This window comes from Lepidochelys kempii, chromosome 3 (assembly GCF_965140285.1).
Source record: "Lepidochelys kempii isolate rLepKem1 chromosome 3, rLepKem1.hap1, whole genome shotgun sequence".
In the NCBI taxonomy this organism is placed as follows: domain Eukaryota; kingdom Metazoa; phylum Chordata; order Testudines; family Cheloniidae; genus Lepidochelys; species Lepidochelys kempii.
In genome coordinates, this window is record NC_136382.1 from 835,657 (window position 1) to 850,588 (window position 14,932).

Genomic DNA, 14,932 nt, shown 5'->3' on the forward strand with positions numbered 1-14,932 from the left:
CGCACCCCTCCCATGCACCCCCCGCCCCCACTGACCCGCCTCCCGCAATACACCCCCGCCGCCCCGTACCCCACTGACCCGCCCCCTGCGCCCCTCCCATTCACCCCCCGCCCCCCACTGACCCGCCTCCCGCAATACACCCCCTCTGACCCGCCCCCCACTGACCCGCCCCCTGAGCCCCTCCCATTCACCCCCCGCCCCCCACTGACCCGCCTCCCGCAATACACCCCCGCCGCCCCACCCCCCACTGACCCACCCCCCGCGCCCCTCCCACTCACCCCCCGCCTCCCACTGACCCGACCCCCGCAATACACCCCCTCTGCCCCACCCCCCACTGACCCGACCCCCGCGCCCCTCCCATGCACCCCCCCGCCCCCCACTGACCCGACCCCCGCAATACACCCCCTCCGCCCCACCCCCCACTGACCCGACCCCCGCGCCCCTCCCATTCACCCCCCGCCCCCCGCCCCCCACTGACCCGCCCCCCGCAATACACTCCCTCCGCCCCGTACCCCACTGACCCGCCCCCCGCCCCCCTCCCATGGACCCCCCGCCCCTCACTGACCCGATCCCCGCACCCCTCCCATGCACCCCCTGCCCCCCACAATACACCCCCCTCCACCCCGTACCCCACTGACTCTCCCCCTGCACCCCTCCCATTCACCCCCCCGCCACCCCCTGACTCGCCCCCCACGCCCCTGCCATCCACCTTCCACCCCACGTGCCCCCCACTGACCCTCCCTCCGCACCCCTGCCATGCACCCCCCGCCTCCGCGTCCCTCCCATGCCCTAAGCAAGGATATTTTGGGGTCCCGCACAACACGTAAAAAGTGAATAAGAGGCCCCCTTGAGCTGCTCGGGGCCTTAAGAAATTGCTTAGTCTGTTTATGCTGAGCGGCAGCAGCTCTGACCCCCTGCACCACCCTAGTGACCCTCCCTTCAGCAGCCCGCCCCCAGTGACCGACCAGAGAAAGGTCTGTGACAAAGGGTGGGAAAGTTCTCTCTGAATATTGTGTGGGTGCCTCAGTTTCCCCTATGCCTTTCTTAAGTATCCAGGTGGTGGGATAAGGGGGTGAGATTGTGTCAGAGCCCTAGGGGGCCAGCGTGATGGTGTCTGCACAGAGAGTGGCCGTCTCCTGGCCACTGATGGCCTGGGGCCCTCCCCTGCAAGGTGCCAACTGACGGGGTTGGAGAACAGAGAGATCAGGTGGCCTCCTGGCTCGGGAAAGAGACAAAGGCCAGAGGAGGGGCGGGACAGTTGAACTTTGGAGCTGGCTGGGGAAATGGAGGGAGGCCCAGATGGGGCTCTGGCCTCCCTGGCCCCTAAGACGGACCTGACTGTGGGGTCCTGTTCTCTGCACCTACAAGCTCTGTGTTAGACCATGTTCCTGTCGTCTAATAAACCTTCTGTTTTACTGCCTGGCTGAGAGTCACGTCTGACTGTGGAGTTGGGCGGCAGGACCCTCTGGCTTCCCCAGGAGCCCGCCTGAGCAGACTCGCTGTGGGAAGCGCAGGGAGAATCATAGAATCCTAGAATCCTAGAATATCAGGGTTGGAAGGGACCCCAGAAGGTCATCTAGTCCAACCCCCTGCTCGAAGCAGGACCAATTCCCAGTTAAATCATCCCAGCCAGGGCTTTGTCAAGCCTGACCTTAAAAACCTCTAAGGAAGGAGATTCTACCACCTCCCTAGGTAACGCATTCCAGTGTTTCACCACCCTCCTAGTGAAAAAGTTTTTCCTAATATCCAACCTAAACCTCCCCCACTGCAACTTGAGACCATTACTCCTTGTTCTGTCATCTGCTACCATTGAGAACAGTCTAGAGCCATCCTCTTTGGAACCCCCTTTCAGGTAGTTGAAAGCAGCTATCAAATCCCCCCTCATTCTTCTCTTCTGCAGGCTAAACAATCCCAGCTCCCTCAGCCTCTCCTCATAAGTCATGTGTTCCAGACCCCTAATCATTTTTGTTGCCCTTCGCTGGACTCTCTCCAATTTATCCACATCCTTCTTGTAGTGTGGGGCCCAAAACTGGACACAGTACTCCAGATGAGGCCTCACCAATGTTGAATAGAGGGGAACGATCACGTCCCTCGATGTGCTCGCTATGCCCCTACTTATACATCCCAAAATGCCATTGGCCTTCTTGGCAACAAGGGCACACTGCTGACTCATATCCAGCTTCTCGTCCACTGTCACCCCTAGGTCCTTTTCCGCAGAACTGCTGCCTAGCCATTCGGTCCCTAGTCTGTAGCTGTGCATTGGGTTCTTCCGTCCTAAGTGCAGGACCCTGCACTTATCCTTATTGAACCTCATCAGATTTCTTTTGGCCCAATCTTCCAATTGGTCTAGGTCCTTCTGTATCCTATCCCTCCCCTCCAGCGTATCTACCACTCCTCCCAGTTTAGTATCATCCGCAAATTTGCTGAGGGTGCAATCCACACCATCCTCCAGATCATTTATGAAGATATTGAATAAAACCGGCCCCAGGACCGACCCTTGGGGCACTCCACTTGATACCGGCTGCCAACTAGACATGGAGCCATTGATCACTACCCATTGAGCCCGACAATTTAGCCAGCTTTCTACCCACCTTATAGTGCATTCATCCAGCCCATACTTCCTTAACTTGCTGACAAGAATACTATGGGAGACCGTGTCAAAAGCTTTGCTAAAGTCAAGAAACAATACATCCACTGCTTTCCCTTCATCCACAGAACCAGTAATCTCATCATAAAAGGCGATTAGATTAGTCAGGCATGACCTTCCCTTGGTGAATCCATGCTGGCTGTTCCTGATCACTTTCCTCTCATGCAAGTGCTTCAGGATTGATTCTTTGAGGACCTGCTCCATGATTTTTCCAGGGACTGAGGTGAGGCTGACTGGCCTGTAGTTCCCAGGATCCTCCTTCTTCCCTTTTTTAAAGACTGGCACTACATTAGCCTTTTTCCAGTCATCCGGGACTTCCCCGGTTCGCCACGAGTTTTCAAAGATAATGGCCAGTGGCTCTGCAATCACAGCCGCCAATTCCTTCAGCACTCTCGGATGCAACTCGTCCGGCCCCATGGACTTGTGCACGTCCAGCTTTTCTAAATAGTCCCTAACCACCTCTATCTCCACAGAGGGCTGGCCATCTCTTCCCCATGTTGTGATGCCCAGCGCAGCAGTCTGGGAGCTGACCTTGTTAGTGAAAACAGAGGCAAAAAAAGGGGCAGAGGAGGCTGAAAGCTCCGAGGTCAGACCCAGGAAGGTGGAAGCTGTGTGTCCTGCAGACAGGCTGCTCCCGGAGAGGAGACTTCCCCAGAGTCCTGACTGGCTTCGTAGGGAGCAGTTCCAGAGCATCGCCCGGGGACCCCGTGACAAGGTCTAATGGACCAGTGGCTGGAAGTTGAAGCTAGACAAATGCAGACTGGAAATAAGACACAAGTTTGTAACAGTGAGAGGAATTAACCCCTAAAGCAATTTACTAATGGTAGTGGTGAATTCTCCCTCACTGACAATTTTTTAATCCAGACTAGCTGGTTTTCTAAGGACTCTCCCCTGCACTGCACCCCAGACCCCGTCCCCCAGTACACCCTGCATTGCACCGCCTTCCAGTGACCCTCTGACCTGCTCCCTGCACCGCACCCCCTGTACTATCTGCAATGCAATGCAATGCACCACCCCAGCACCCTGTTCCCTTGCAATGCAGTGTCTCCAGCCTCCTGGCCTCTCCCCTTTACCCCCTGCAATGCACCCCCTGCACCCTCCCGGTGCCCTGAGTTCGTGTCGCCCTGCTGACAGCCACGGCTGGCAACAGGTGGGGCCAGGTGTGGGAAGGCTGCAGGAGGGGTGGGGCCACATGAGCAGGTATGCAGATCTGGGTGCGAGCAGAGCATTGTGGGAGCGGGAGCAGGCTGTCAAGCAGGGCCTGAATTTGGCATCTGGGATCGGGTGGTGAGAAGGGGCCGGGGCCAGGACAGGGCAGCTTGTGGCAGTCGGGGTTGGTGTGGGCTGGGGTGGCGGGAGGTCTGAGGGGGCCTCCACCGTGAGCACAGAGTGTTGGGTGAGCGCGGGGACTGATGGGGGGCAGGAATAGTTCACGCTCACTTGGGGGGGGGGGTACTAGGGTCCTGATTGATTTTTTTAAGCGTGTGTCTGTATTGCCTATGATGGGGCTTCCCCCTGTGATTCCCCTGGCCTCTGTCAGCAAGAACAGATCGAGCAGAGGGGCTGCAGGCAGCGCTCTCCTTTCTCCTGCCCTGGCGCTTTGGCGGGGCAGCTGCAGCTGCTGGTTTGTTTCTTTGCTGCCCTTTGCAGGGCTTCTCTATCCTGTCTCCACTAGGGGGGCTTGGAGCTGAGCCCTTGCTCAGGATAGCAGGAGAACCAAAAGGGAACTGGAATGAGAAGCCCACACAGGAGGATTGTCCAGCTAAAGAGGCAAGAGGCATTGACTGATGGGGCTCCTGTCAGTCCCGTAACAGACTCCATATTGTCGGTGGCACCCCAATAGGGGTGCCTTGGGGTGCAGGCTGCCCCGGGGCTGTGGCAGGGAGAGAGGACTCCCCCTAGCTCTCGCTCACTGCAGTAGCCCAAGGCCAGGGGAGAGGCGCCTTTCTCCCGCCGCAGCAGCCCTCTCCACCTGCACGGCCCTTGATAGCCGGCTGCATGGCCACACAGCTTAGAGGGAACTTAGATGGCTACCCATTTGCGCAGCTAGGGGTGTGCACAGAGGAGGTGGAAAGCAATAGCTCATGAACAGTATTGGGCGCAAGTGGCAATTTTAATAAGGGGCAGAAAGGGAAACACTTACGTAACATGTGAAAGCACATCAGAAACTGGGGAGTGAGGAAGGATTTTGGAATAACAGTAGTAGTATATAGATCAATAGCATTCATCACCATGCATTTTTCACCGGTTTCCTGGCCCCATTTAGCGCTTATGTCCCGCCCTCCATTCCCGTTTCCATTGGTGTCGAGGTTTGGCGCTGTTGGCCATTTTCAAATGTATTTTTTTAATTATTTTTTATGTTTGACTAGGGGGATTGTTGCATTCTTGTGCTTTGATACGTTTGGTTGATTGTTTAGAGAAAAAGGTTGAAACAACAGAGTGAAAGAGCTTAAAGATTAAAAAAAGAAAGCTTTGGTTAGGTTTAGAGGAAAAAAGGAAAGAAGGGTTATTAACCAGAAGAAAGATTGTTTGGTTAGATTTTGTAATGATTTTAAAGGACTAGTTTGGAATGTTATTAAAGACTAGAAAGAGAACTTAAAGAAAAATAAAGATTTTTCTTTTTAAAGGGCTAGTTTGAAAGAATAGAGGCAAGTTATTAAAGAATAGAAAGATTTTTGGTTAGGTTTATTAAGGAGAGATGATTTTAAAGGACTATTTTGGCATGTTATTAAAAAATTAAAAAATTTAAAATAAATTTAAAAGATTTATTAAATATAAAGTTAGGTTAAAAAGAGCACAGGGCAAACAAAAAAGGGAATCTGATAAAGCAGAGACTGTTTAGCAAGCATACGGTAAAAATATAAGTAGGTTAATAAAAAAATTAAAATATTAAATATAAGGGTAGGTTAAGAAAAGAGCATTTAAAAATATTAAAAGAAAAATGTAAGTAATAGGTTAAAAGAGAACACATGGCAAAAAAGGGAATTTTATAAAGCAGAGACTGTTTAGTACGCACATGGTAAAAAATATAAAGGTAGGTTAATAGAAAAGCATTTAAAATATTAAATATAAAGTTAGGTTAAGAAAAGAACATTTAAAAAGAATTAAATAAAAGAGAAAAATATAAAGATAGGTTAAGAGAGAGGACAGGGCAGGAAAAGGGAAAAGAAAGCCCCTTTGCACAGGGCAAAGCCAGGCAGCATGTGGTTGAGCCAAAGAGAGAGAGATCTTACCCCTGCGACTGTTCCTGGGGAAATGGGAAGCTCGAAGGCTCTCAACCCCTCTGGCTAGTTACCTCTGCCTTTGGGTCAGACTAATCAGATGCCGTTCTATACATTTTCCTGAACCAATCCTATAGTCCCAAGATTTTTAAACAAAGAGCCATCTCCCCCCCTTCCCTTTAGCTGCCTGATTCTTATCTAAAAAACCAGACTCCAAGCATCTTTCCCACCATGTAGCACTTTTCCATAGGTGCTTTAATAAAGGTTAAAACCATAAGCCCTTAGTAACAAACCATTTTAAAAAGTTTTCCCTCTATGCTTTTGGTGAGGACAATTTGAAGCTGCAGCAAAAGCAGCTGTGTTAGCCAGTGAATTAGAAATAAAGAAGGCTGTTAGATGTTCGGAACATAGAGATAAGAAGTTTGTTTCTTTTCAGACTTTTGAACAAAAGCAAATAAGTCATATTAAGTTTTGTAAGGAATAATCATTTGAAAAGACAAGCCTATTTGAAGAAACAGCCCTTTATTTAGCACTTTTGCATATGTTTCAATAAAAAATGGAGCATGCGGAAACACCCCAGGCCTACAACCACAAACAACCAGTTTATCAAAGTAATTTATAGTAATAAAAAAGATTTCCCCTATCCTCTTGCTAACACTGGTTATTTTTTAGTGAGGACAATTTGAAGCAGCCTTTCTAAGTTAGTGGATTAGAAAAGAAGACCACCTCTTTGAAAGACAAGCCTATCTGAAGAAACATCCCTCCATTTAACACTTTTACATGTGTAACCCTTCTGTCAGGTGGAGCCGGCAGCAACAAGGGCCAGGGTCAGTATCTTGAGGTTCCTTTTCATTGATACAACACAGAACCGGCTCGAGCCCCCACCAGTGACCTGGGACAATTACACACTACCCCCTGGGCACCTCTAAGAGGCAATACTTCCCCTCTCGCAAGCAGAGAGTCTGAGTGTATCAAAATCTTTTAATAAAAGGAGGGAATTAACTCAGCATTAATTTGGGAAAACACCACAACTAGGCTCATAAACACAAACCATGAGCAAAAGACCCACCCCCAAGTAAGTTGGGCAGGTTCTTAAGTCCAGCAACCCAATAGTCCCTTTAACGTGCTTGTCCCTTCTCTGCACCTCACTCACAGTTACTTCCTTGACCAGTGCAGTCCCAGAGTTCAGAGGTTCATCTGCAGAGTTCACCTCCCACCCTGGGTGGAGGGGGGGTAAGGAGGCACCTTACACGTTCATTGCCGCAACAGCCGATTGCTGCATCTCTGCGGGGCTCTGCTCTGGCCCTCTCCACCAGCTTCCCTGCTGGCCGCTGGGCATGCCTCTCCCGCAACCACCCTGCTGGCCTCTTACTGCGCCTCTCTGCCAGCTGTCCACTCACCAAGATGTCTTCAGGCCCCCCCCACCCACCACCACAGCGCTCAGCTGTTCGTGGGGGAGCCTCACTGCTGGTGCACACTGGGCAGTCTCCTGCAAGAGAGGGGCTGTCCCAAAGTAGGTCTAACACATAGACCTAGGTATCGGTGATTTCAGTTCTGCAGCAAGTAAGAAGACTCTCAATTGAATCTAAATGAGCTCTTTTATTATACCATAGGGAGAGGAAGGGTCAAATTGTGTTTAGGACCCTTAAACGGGGCCCACGCCAGCAGGTACAAATACTTATCCCCACCCTCTCTCAACTCATCAGGCTTCGGAACCTATGTCTCCTGCCTAGCAAGTGCCATTCAGTTGAGGGTGAGTCCCTCCACTGGGATGTAACGTTGCTGCCTTTGGTGGGACACTTCTGAGTGTATCAATTCAGGACAAATTGCTTAGAGCAGGGCAGTCACAGCCCAAGGCTGGGGTTTCTGTGCACCCCAAGGCAAACCAAACCAGCCAGACAGAGAGGACTTTGGTCTCACCCCACTGGCTAACCAGAAGTCACACAAGCAATTCCCTCAGACACTCCAGTTTCCCAGTATCCCCACCAGTGCCCCTCGTTGTGGGGACAGATGGTTATGAAAACCAATGCCCCAGTAAAAGAAAAAAGGTTCTCTCGGTCCCAAAGGACCAAGCCCCAGACCCAGGTCAATATACAAGTCAGATCTTACCCACAAATCATGCTGTTGCCAATCCTTTAGAATCTAAAATCTAAAGGTTTATTCATAAAACAAAAAAGATAGAGATGAGAGCTAGAATTGGTTAAACGGAATCAATGACACACAGCAATGGCAAAGTTCTTGGTTCAGGCTTGCAGCAGTGATGGAATAAACGGCAGGTTCAAATCAAGTCTCTAGAGAACATCCCCAGCTGGGATGAGTCATTCAGTCCTTTGTTCAGACCTTCAGTTTGTAGCAAGTTTCCTCCAGAGGTCAGAAGCTGGATTGAAGACAAGATGGAGGGGTTTCTAGGGTCTTTTATATTCTCTGCCTGTGGAAGGACCCCTTTGTTCTTACTGTGGAAAATCACAGCAGCAAGATGGAGTCTGGAGTCACATGGGTGAGTCACATGTCCATGCATGACTCAGTTTGCAGGCCAACGCTATTGTTTACATGTTAGCTTGAAGGTTCCCAGGAAAGCTCAGATGTGATTGGCATCTCCCAAAGTTCATTGTTAGTTAAGTGTTTCTTGTTTGGGCGCTGACTGAGAATAGTCCTTTCTCAAGAAGCTGACCAAATGCTTCACTGAGGCTCCTTGGAATCAAATACCTTTGAGACACAAGTACATAGCCCATATTCATAACTTCAAATACAAAAATGATACACACATACAGACAGCATAATCCTAACCAGCAAACCATCACCTTGTCACAGACACCTCACACAACAACCTTTGTATAATATTTGCTGCAAATATATAACAGTGGTTGCAACAATGCTCTATATGGTCACAGTTTATGTCAATAATGTCACATGGGGTATGCCAGGTACAGTTCTGTTGCCCTCCGTTCACACAACAAGGATAACAACCCTTTACTACTCCTGCCCCAATAACAAGGAGACTGGGCATCCGACATCAGCCACAAGTGATCCTTTGGGCAAGCAATCCCATCATGCTGAGCACCTAGGCAGGGTGGGTGTGTCCATGCAAATGAGATCAGCTTCTGAAGTCTTTTTCCACAGCTCACCACTAGATGTCAGGAGAGAGCTCATCCAGACCCTGCTTACAAGTGTTTCAATAACAAATGAGCGTGCAGAAGAACCCTGGGGTTAAACCCACAAACTCTTACGAACAAAAAGTCTCAAAAAGCTTTTCCCTGTGCTTTTAGTGAGGGAAATTTGAAGCTGCAGCAAAACCAGCATCTGTGAGCCAGTGGATCAGAGATAAGAAGATTGCTTCTTCTCCCACTCTCTAACAGATAGAGGTGAAAGTTACGGTATATTAAGTCTTGTAAAGGAATAAACACTTTAAAAGACAAGCCTATTTGAAGACACATCCTTTCATTTAGCACTTTTGCATATGTTTCAATAAAAATTTAGCATGCAGAATGATCCCAGGGTTAAAACCACAGAGAACCTGTTTACAAAAGTAATGTATAGTGATAAAACCATTTCCCCCCTATGGTTTAGCCGAACATTGGTCATTTTTTAGTAAGGACAATTTGAAGCAGCCTGCTTTTGCAGCAGGGCCCCTGTTAGCAAAAACAGCATCTGTGAGGAAGTGGATCAGAGATAAGAAGATTGCTTCTTCCGCCACTTTTTAGCAAATACAAGGGAAAGTTCTATTAAGTTTTGTCAAGGAATAAACACTTTAAAAGACAAGCCTATATGGAGACTCATCCCTTCATTTCACATTTTTACAGGTGATTTTCAATAAAAAAAAAAAAAGAGTAGAAACACCCCGGAGTGAAAACCACAGACCCTTAGTAACAGCTAGTTTATAGTCAGTCCCCTTATTCTGTAATCCTGTGGATCAGAGAGAAGTTTATTTTCCTCCCCACTTTTTAACAAATCCATGGGAAAGTTCTATTAAGCTTTCATTTTCGTAGGACTTTTAGATTAAGTATGCATTTTTCTGTTGCATTATCAGAATCTCTTTGTTTTTAAATGTTTACAACCTGTGCTGAGACACTGGTATAAGCTCCTGTGTTTGTCTAGGGTCCATAGATTGTATTAAAATAATACATCATAGGCTGGAGCTGTGGCTTTCTCTACATTTTAAAAACAGATACGACTAACTAGGCTAGCCAGTGATCCATGCACTATAGCAGGGGTGGGCAAACTTTTTGGTCCGAGGGCCACATCTGGATGGGGAAATTGCATGCAGGGCCATGCGTGTAGGGCTGGAGTGGGGGGCTGGGGTGCGGGAGGGAGTGTGGGGTTTGGGAGGGGGTGCGGTGTGCAGGAAGTGGCTCAGGGCAAGGGGTTGGGGTGGAGGAGGAGTGCAGGGTGCAGCAGGGGGCTCAGGGCAGGAAGTTGGGGTGCGAGGTGCAGGAGGGGTTTGGGGTGCAAGCTCTGGACGGGCGCCGCTTACCTGGAGCAGCTCCAGGGTGGCAGCGGCACGCACTGGGGCCCAGGCTAGGCTCCCTGCCTGCCCTCGCCCCGCGCCGCTCCTGGAAGCTGCTGGTACCACGGCCCTGCGGCTCCTAGGGTAGGACGGCAGAGGGCTCCACGCTGCCCTCGCCTGTGGGTTCCACACCCGAAGCTCCCATTGGCCGGCAATCCCGTGGGCTGGATCCAAAGCCCTGAGGGGCCGGATCCGGCCCGCGGGCTGTAGTTTGCCCAGCCCTGCACTATAGTCTGCCTTAGCACTGCTCCAGGGCTCACCCCTTCAGTTTGCTTGTTTTTTCACACAGCCTTCTTCCTCAACTCTTTAAACACTCTTCAAGTTTTAACAAATGGTGAGATTGCATTGAAAGACACTTTGTGAGAAGTTATAACAAATATTTTATTCCATTTACTGATGGTAAAAGACAAAACCCATCGCTTTGTGACTACACGAAGCTCAGAGATAGCCTATCTGAAGACCACCCCTCGACTTTTCCCCCATACTTTCGACACTTGCTAAACATGCCGTGTTTCGTTATATAAAGGTTTTTTGTTTTTACATTTAACATTAGATGTCCCGATTTTTGGGCCTTTTTCTTATATAGGCTCCTATTACCCACCACCCCCCGTCCCGATTTTTCACACTTGCTGTCTGGTCACCCTATTTAACGTGAAAATACAGCTGTGACTGAGCTGTAACATGACAAGACCTCGTTACATCCCGTGTGCAGCGAGGCCTATCGGACGCGTTATCTGGGTGGGTGTGTTTAAAATTTTCACATGAAAAAGCGGTATTGGCTGAGCGGCTCAGGGATGTTCTGTGGAAGTTTAGTGAACTAAAAAGGCTGAAGATACTGGTCTGGCCTTTTAAAAATTATGTTTTTAACGTACCAAAACAGCAGCCGGCTAAGAATATGAAAACGGGCAATTGAGGGGAGTTTACATCTGTGTTTTAATAAAAAAACAAAATTAACAAAAGAATACCCAAGATTGCGTTTTAAAGCTGGGATTTATACAAAAAACACAAGGAAAAATAGCTTATGTAAAAAAAATTAGCTGTTTTTTAACCAGAGATAAGGAGTCTGCCCCCCCCACCTTCCTACTCCCCTCTCCCCCCCCCCCCACTTTCTTTCTGAATGTTTTTTAAAATATAAACTGAGGACAAAGAAATTTCTTAAAAAGCCCCAGCCCCAGATTTAGATTCTAGAAGCCAAGGCCACGGGGTGAGAGGGCTCCCTGAGTCGTAGGGGGATGCTGATAACGCTTTTAGTGCAAGAGGGCTGCAGGCAGCCAGTCCATGTGAGCTGCCGTGCTTTAGCACAGGCAAGCGTCCGGCATTCGGAAGCACTTTCCCCTTTGTGAGGTATTAGCTCCCACTCCTCCGGCCTGTCAGAAATATTAACACAAACAAACGTAAAGATACTTTGTAGCAGGTCCTGCAAAGCAACATTTACAATGTTGTTGATCATTAGCTTGTCTAAGCCCCTAGAAAGTATTTTTTTGTTTTATTTTGATAAAACACTTTTATGCAAACTGTAACCTTAGATGCTGAACAGCATTAAATAATATGAACCAGTCGACGAGAGACCTGAGGCATTGCTGAAATCAGAGGGGTCATGATTAAGTCCTAATATAGAGGGCCTGCGGGGGGAAATGAAAAGGTCCAGCTGAAGCAGAAGATGGAATGATTAAAGAGGGGTTCTGGGGCTGCTTTGCAATGGTCCGGCTGCCCCAACAGCCTATATCCCTCACGCACAAGTGCAGGGCTGGGTGGGCCTTTGTTAGAGGAACAGGCCACTCATATACCTCTTCTCGTTGTTGACAAACTGTAACCTAACTGCACGTGTACCACGGAGGCAACCTACTTCCCCTTTGACAAACCCCACACCCCGTGAACTCCATACAAACACGCTTCACACTGTTATTTTCAACTGACATTTTATTTTACAACACACCCTGTTTTGTTTCCAAAACACACTCTAACTTTTAGTGTTCTTTCTTAGCAAGATTTTGTAATTTGCTGAACGAAGAAGAGGGATTGCCATTCCATACGGCTAAATTCAGTGCCTTGCATAATGACAGGTTTCAGAATAGCAGCCGTGTTAGTCTTTATCCACAAAAAGAACAGGAGGACTTGTGGCACCTTAGAGACTAACCAATTTATTAGAGCATAAGCTTTCATAGGCTACAGCCCACTTCACTGGATGCATAGAATGGAACATAGAGTAAGAAGAGATATATATACACATACAGAGAAGGTGGAAGTTGCCATACAAACTGTAAGAGGATAATTATTTAAGATGAACTATTATCAGCAGGAGAAAAAAACTTTTGTCATGATCATAGAATCATAGAATATCAGGGTTGGAAGGGACCCCAGAAGGTCATCTAGTCCAACCCCCTGCTCAAAGCAGGACCAATTCCCAGTTAAATCATCCCAGCCAGGGCTTTGTCAAGCCTGACCTTAAAAACCTCTAAGGAAGGAGATTCTACCACCTCCCTAGGTAACGCATTCCAGTGTTTCACCACCCTCTTAGTGAAAAAGTTTTCCCTAATATCCAATCTAAACCTCCCCCACTGCAACTTGAGACCATTACTCCTCGTTCTGTCATCTGCTACCATTGAGAACAGTCTAGAGCCATCCTCTTTGGAACCCCCTTTCAGGTAGTTGAAAGCAGCTATCAAATCCCCCCTCATTCTTCTCTTCTGCAGGCTAAACAATCCCAGCTCCCTCAGCCTCTCCTCATAAGTCATGTGTTCCAGTCCCCTAATCATTTTTGTTGCCCTTCGCTGGACTCTCTCCAATTTATCCACATCCTTCTTGTAGTGTGGGGCCCAAAACTGGACACAGTACTCCAGATGAGGCCTCACCAATGTCGAATAGAGGGGAACGATCACGTCCCTCGATCTGCTCGCTATGCCCCTACTTATACATCCCAAAATGCCATTGGCCTTCTTGGCAACAAGGGCACACTGCTGACTCATATCCAGCTTCTCGTCCACTGTCACCCCTAGGTCCTTTTCCGCAGAACTGCTGCCTAGCCATTCGGTCCCTAGTCTGTAGCTGTGCATTGGGTTCTTCCGTCCTAAGTGCAGGACCCTGCACTTATCCTTATTGAACCTCATCAGATTTCTTTTGGCCCAATCTTCCAATTGGTCTAGGTCCTTCTGTATCCTATCCCTGCCCTCCAGCATATCTACCACTCCTCCCAGTTTAGTATCATCCGCAAATTTGCTGAGAGTGCAATCCACACCATCCTCCAGATCATTTATGAAGATATTGAACAAAACCAGCCCCAGGACCGACCCTTGGGGCACTCCACTTGATACCGGCTGCCAACTAGACATGGAGCCATTGATCACTACCCGTTGAGCCCGACAATCTAGCCAGCTTTCTACCCACCTTATAGTGCATTCATCCAGCCCATACTTCCTTAACTTGCTGACAAGAATACTGTGGGAGACCGTGTCAAAAGCTTTGCTAAAGTCAAGAAACAATACATCCACTGCTTTCCCTTCATCCACAGAACCAGTAATCTCATCATAAAAGGCGATTAGATTAGTCAGGCATGACCTTCCCTTGGTGAATCCATGCTGGCTGTTCCTGATCACTTTCCTCTCATGCAAGTGCTTCAGGATTGATTCTTTGAGGACCTGCTCCATGATTTTTCCAGGGACTGAGGTGAGGCTGACTGGCCTGTAGTTCCCAGGATCTTCCTTCTTCCCTTTTTTAAAGATTGGCACTACATTAGCCTTTTTCCAGTCATCCGGGACTTCCCCGGTTCGCCACGAGTTTTCAAAGATAATGGCCAATGGCTCTGCAATCACAGCCGCCAATTCCTTCAGCACTCTCGGATGCAACTCGTCCGGCCCCATGGACTTGTGCACGTCCAGCTTTTCTAAGACTGGGTCTGGACACAGAGAATAGTCGACACCCTGTTTCCTGGCAACTGATGGGCTGGGCCCTTCCCCCCTGCGAGGTGAGAGCTAAAGGGTTGGAGAACAAAGGAATCCCGTGACCTCCTGGCCCGGGAAAGGGGAAAGCCCAGAGAAGGAGGGGCTGGAGGGAGTTTTCAGTTTGGGGCTGGCTGGGGACGTGGAGTGAAGGGCAGATGGGGTTGTCTGGCTCCCTGCCCCCCAAAATGGACCCAGCTGAGGGATCTTGTTCTCTGCACCTACAAGCTCTGTGTTAGACCATGTCCCTGTCATCTAATAAACCTCTGTTTTACTGGCTGGCTGAGAGTCCCGTCTGACTGCGGAGTTGGGGGGCAGGACCCTCTGGCTTCCCCAGGACCCCGCCTGAGCAGACTCGCTGTGGGAAGCGCACGGAGGGGCAGAGGAGGCTGAATGCTCCGAGGTCAGACCCAGGAAGGTGTGAGCTGTGTGTCCTGCAGACAGGCTGCTCCCAGAGAGGAGACCTCCCCAGAGTCCTGACTGGCTTTATGGGGAGCAGTTCCAGAGCATCGCCCGGGGACTCCATGACAGAAGGGTTGCACCTCGATACGTCAGAAGTGATGTGTAACTTGTCTGTACCTGTGCATAAGATGCATCCCTGGGGCGGTCTCTCTGTCCAGCCTAG

At 49.3% G+C, this 14,932-nt stretch overlaps 1 long non-coding RNA gene across 1 annotated transcript; it reads right to left on the minus strand.

The window, feature by feature from the left end:
• Positions 1–6,373: 6,373 nt before the first annotated feature.
• Positions 6,374–10,509, minus strand: LOC140908402 (uncharacterized). Its single transcript, XR_012157849.2, has 2 exons — positions 10,340–10,509; positions 6,374–8,574 (listed from the first exon to the last, which is right to left on the minus strand). It is a non-coding gene; the product is annotated as an uncharacterized LOC140908402 (long non-coding RNA).
• Between the last annotated feature and the right edge of the window lie 4,423 nt (positions 10,510–14,932).